The following is a 5,620-nucleotide window of genomic DNA, read 5'->3' as shown; positions in this document are numbered from 1 at the left end:
CGGCAGCGGCAGCGCCGGACGGCGAGGGCCCATGGGCAGCTCCCGGGGCAGGCGGGGAGCGGTGCGGTGTGAGCGGGCGGCTCGGCGCCGGCTATAAAGGCCGCTTTGCGCAGAGCCGGGTCCCCCGCCGTGCTGTCCGGTCGGGGGGAGGAGCTGGAACGGGTCCCCGGGGCAGGAAACCCGGCACCCTGGCTGCTAGGCTCCTGCGAGGGGCCTGGGCTCTGCTCCCGCAGGACTTTCCTGCTCTGGGAGCTGTGACTTCTCTTTGCATTGCGGCACTTCCGAGGTAATTGAATGTAGATGTGGGGAGTTAAGGTGGCAGTGAACTGTGCTGTCAGTTATGCTAGGGGTTAATTATAACCGGTGCTGAGTACGTGGGCTGTACCTGTGTTCTGAATTTGCCAAACTTCATCTCCCAGTTGCTGCTTTTCTTGGAGGACTAAAGAACAACTAACTCCCAAACTTCTCATCGATATTTGTAGCTTGATCGAAACAACTTTTTAACCTTTCCTCAACCAAAGTAGTGTCTTATACTGAGTATTTTGTACATCAAGTAATCTTCACATAGGTTTTGTGTTTCTTTTCTAACTCCTGTCTTATGTTGCAAAACCCACAACTCGATGCCATATTGCAGTCACAGTCTCATTGCCCTCTCAATGCACAGATACCACCACTTCCTTTTATGTGACCTTTTCCTTGCTCGCATGTTCCAAGTATTTAATCATACCTTTTATTATTGCACTGAACAGATGGTAGGTTTGGCTTTTTAGTGAATGGTATTTTCATCAAAGAAATAAAACATTTTTTCATGTGCATACTGAAGGATAATTCTACTTTTGCATTAAAGTGCTCCAATTTCTGCATTATATCATTCCTCTTTAATCAGAAGTAGAAAATGGTATGTGGTCCCTTTCCAGAAGACAAAAAGCATGCACAGACAGATTTGTTACACTCTCATTAATCCATGCTCCATAAGATGTTAGCACTGAAGTTAGGGTAGCATGGGATCAGTGTGGAAGTCCATCAGTTTAAGGTGGATCTTGGTGCCTTTGCACACCTGACACCCCTTTGTGTGGCTACACGTCGACCCCCAGGAATGGTGGTGGTAGCCCAGCCAGCACTGTGCCCGGTACTTGAACGGGCAGAAGGGATCATGGCATGACCTTGACACACCAGAAGCAAGCTGGGTTCCCAGCCTGAGTGCATGCATTCTGCACAGGGCCGGGACTGCGGAGGCTTCCTCCTCATCAACACCAAAGAGCTTCTAATCCAACACGCTATGATCCGCTGCCAGCTCCTCCTTCCACCCCTGTCTCTTGGTGCTGCGAACATAGTGGACCACAGCTGCTACTGCGTTTCCCAACAGAGCTGAACTGGAACAGTAGCAAAATAGGATCTGTGGCAACCATAAATGTCAACGACCCTGGGAAATCTTCGTAATGTACAAGTCATAATATAAAACCCACCTATTTGGGATAGATTTTTAAAAAAATATAATTAAATTTTGTTGCTACTGTCATCAACTGGGTCATAGCAATTTTCCTGTTACTCATGGAGTCACATTGCTAATTTCTGGTAGTCTATTTTCACACTGTCACTTACACTGCATTTGTTTACTGACTCTTCCGGTCAATAAGTCACACCTATTAGAACATTTTAATAGTGTTCAGCAGCCGTTTAGAGAAACTTCCAGTTGAACAGTATCCCATCCAGCATGCCATTGGATATGACAATGAGAACAGTACCCATGGGAGCAACAGGAATGACATTTCATGTTTGTTCTTCAGGAGACTGACGCAATGTTGTAGTGCGCTTGATGTTGGACCAGTGCTGTTGAGAAGTTATTCTCTGACGGATGGAAAGTCATCTTAAAAACATTAGAAAATCAAGTGAGACTGAAACGTTCAGACTATTAGAAAGTAGACAAAGATGCACAGTGACAAAAACTGTATGAGCTGATGAAGTAAGGAGTGCAAGTCAGGACTTCTGTTTCCTGTGAGCTGCAATAAAAGCTCTAAGGAGTACACCTAGTGAAACTGGGATGGGGAGAAGAAAACTGATAGAAGGAAGTACTTTTATTGAGGGGGAGTTAGGTTGTCCAGTTGATTGCCATGGCATACAGCTAAGAAAATACACTAGCAACAGATTGGAAGTTAATATGGCTTCAATGATACAGCGACTTTTTAAAATGAGATTTAACTTTCCCTTCAATTTTTTAAATAAAAACTTACGTGGCAGTGCAGGCCTGTCATACTTGCTTTTTGTAGTGTTCCTTTTCTTTTAGCTGAAGCACTTGGTAACCGGTCTAAGGAAGCCATCTGTGACAAATGGCACTTTCCTTCTTACTGATGACTTCTTTCTTTTTGTCAACTGGAGATGTGCAGGGGCGGGGAGAAGCATTTGCTTTTCAAATATACTTTCTTGAACAAGGTTGTATGTGCTCAGTGGTTGCTTTAATTAAGTTGTTTTTAAATCTGATGAACAGATTAATATAATTAGGACACACAGTTGTACTGACGAACATTCTAACAGCATAACAATATTACAGGCAAATTTGTTAAGTTAGTTGTTAGTCGTAAAAGCCTGGTTTTGCAGTGACTGCACGTTCTGTATGTGCAGGAAGATGATGGAGTATATTAATAAAAGTGTTAATATGTTGATGGAAAGCACTAGAATGCTCTACAATATGGTTATCATAAGTGCAAGTTGCCCCCTGCCCTGTGAGCAGGTGAAGGCAGTGATTCTGACAGCAGTGTACCAGTGTATTTACTGTTGCAAAAGCTGTATTTTCTACTAATAGAAGAATTTGGTTCCATTAACATGTTTTATTTAGTAAGAGCAGTTATTTTTATGGAGAAATGAAAAAGCACTGACCTTGGTCAAACTTATATATGCTGTGCATTCAGCTGTTACGAAAATCTGTAGTAATGATGGTGAGTATAGAAGTATTAGGGTCTGCAGGTATCTAAGCAAAGTCCAACAGGATTACGATCCTTTTGCATTAACCATGTGACAATTAAGCTATAAGACACATTTGCTGCCCCACAGAATTAATGAGCTAATAAAAAACGGTGAAAGAAACTATTTTCCCATCATTGGAGATGGGAATGGAGTCAGGGTGATTTGCTCAAGGTGTTACATGATGGCTGCAGCAGAACTGGGGAACTGCACCTTGGTGTTCTGCCTCCCAGCTTAAGTCCCAAATTGGGTTCTTCTGTGGTACTGACTCCTGGAGGAGAACAGGAAAGAAAACACATGAAGGTACCAGGACACTTACAACTGAAGAGCTGCTCCCCAGCACTAAGTCAACTGACTGTATTTACTTGGCTGCTCTACTTGGCAAACGTCCCTAAGTTACCTTGCATTTTCTTAAACATTGGATTGGGACACAGGTTTGGCCTGGAATACATCCCTTACAAGTGTATGTTCCTTCAGATCCTGAACATCCGAGTAGTACACAATCAACTTCTTTATTATCATTGTCTTAATTAAAAAAACCCAACAGCCTTACTATTCAAGTATTTGTTTGGAAAGATTCAGTGCCTTTGTTCCCATTTCTAGAGGCTTGGACAGCTTTCTTTTATTTTGCATCTTTCTATCTTCTCTTAGTTCCTCTTCACAACCAATGCTTCCTGTTAACCAATGTTTTCTTCAGCTTGTGCTGCTGGGGATGCTGTTCCAAAAACTAAAAGAGAGTTACAAAGCAGGATTTGGAGAGACAGGCTCCATGTGCAAGATCAGAAAATATTCTGCTAAGAGTATTATCTCAAATTTAGTTCTAGCATACAGAACAAAATCCAACCTGGATTTAAGGCTAGACCAGCCCGTAGTACAACTCAGAACATTTTTGGTAATAGTAAGCCTGTGAGTAGCATTCTGAGAGAATTCTGTGAACCCTGTTTGCAGTGTTGCCCTTTTTATGCCCTTTGGCAGCAACATCTTGCTGTCCATTCTGCAAAAACACCGTCCTGGTGCTCAGCTCCCCATAACAGAATGCTGGCAAGGTTGTTATTACATAAATGTTCTTGAAACTGGTTTACAGTTATAATGTATTCAGAGGAGCTAAATTACTCCTACAGTTTTCTTTTTTCATCTGTCTTTTTTTGGTTTTGTTTTGTTCCGTCCCAGATTGCACCCTCTGCTCCTGCAGTGTAATGGCTATAGCACCAAGTCCATCCTGCACGTACGATCACCCAGGCAAATAGCAAGACCTCAAGTATGTTCCTGGAGTGCCGTGTATGTACTGATGCAACTCTGTCCCTCTTGATGGTATGGAAATACTCTGTCTGTCTTTGAGCAAAGCCACAGACTGCAAGATTCTGGGGAAGGACTCTATAAATAATTTCTGGCTTGCTTAGCTCCTAAGTTTCAACAGTCATCTCTGCCTTCCAGGAGATTTCTTATACTCTCTAAGTCAAGTTCACCATTTGCACTCAAAAAAAGGCCCAGGGCCTACTTCTTGTGGAACCTAGGGCTACTTTTTATTTTTATATCTCCAGAAAAAGAGACTTAGCAATGCAACTCCTGCATTCTTGTAAAACAAAATTTGAAACCTCTGCATATCTCTGGAAGGAGCAACTTGGATTCTTGGCATGGCTGATGTAATAACCAGGACAATGGGATAGTGACCCCTCAGCAAGTCTGTGGGTGATACCAAATTAGGTGGAGCGGCTGATACATCGGGAGGGCAGGGCTGCCACTCCGATGGACCTGGTCAGACTAGAAAAATGAGCTGGTTTTCCCTGTCATGAAGTTCAGCAAAGGCAAATACAAAGCCCTGCATCTGGGCTGGCATAACCCCATGCAGTGGGACAGGTTGGGAACTGCCTGCATAGGGAGTAACTTTGTAGAAAAGGAGCTGGGGGTCATGATGGACAAGCTGAATGTGAGTCAACAGTGTGGGCTGCAGCAAGTGTGTCCCACTGCACGGTGGGCAGAGTCTAACTGGTAGGTCTGGAGAGAAGCGAGTCTTCTCCTCCATTTGACACTTGTGAGACTACATCTGGAGTTGTGTCTCATTTTAAGAAAAGCACTGACACACTAAAGCAAGGCTAGTGAAGGCCACCAAACTGTGTAGGGCTGCAGCTCATGATGTACAAGAAGCAGCTGAGAGAGCTGGATTTGCTCAGGTTTAAAGAAGATGATGGTAAGGGGAGGTCATACTGCTGTCTACTGCTTCCTAATGGAAGGGTGTCGAAATGATAGAGCCAGATTCTTCCCAGAGGTGCACAAGAGTTAATGAGCACAAGTTATGGCATGAGAAATTTGATATAGGAAACCTTTTTCTTTTCTTTTTTTTAAAAACGATGGTCAAATACTGAAACAGCTTGCCCAGAAAGGCTATGGAAACTCCATCCTTCAAGATATTCATAACTCAGCTGGGCATGGCCCAAAGCAACCTGCTCTAATGGGACTGCCCTTCAGCAGAAACTTAGACTGCAGACTTGCTGAAGTCTCTTACCACCTTTGCGATTCAATAATTTTGTGTTGTGATAGCAGATAGCTTCAAACTAGCAGGTCCACCCTGCCAGGGAAACAGACTCCAGTACCACTTTTCCTTTTGCCTAAAGGTTTTCAGGAAACTGTGCCCTGCAGGCAGGGAACGCAGTCAGCCCGTTCT

The sequence above is a fragment of the Mesitornis unicolor genome, unplaced genomic scaffold, assembly GCF_000695765.1.
Source record: "Mesitornis unicolor isolate BGI_N332 unplaced genomic scaffold, ASM69576v1 scaffold38569, whole genome shotgun sequence".
NCBI lineage: Eukaryota > Metazoa > Chordata > Aves > Mesitornithiformes > Mesitornithidae > Mesitornis > Mesitornis unicolor.
This window is presented reverse-complemented; position numbering follows the sequence as displayed.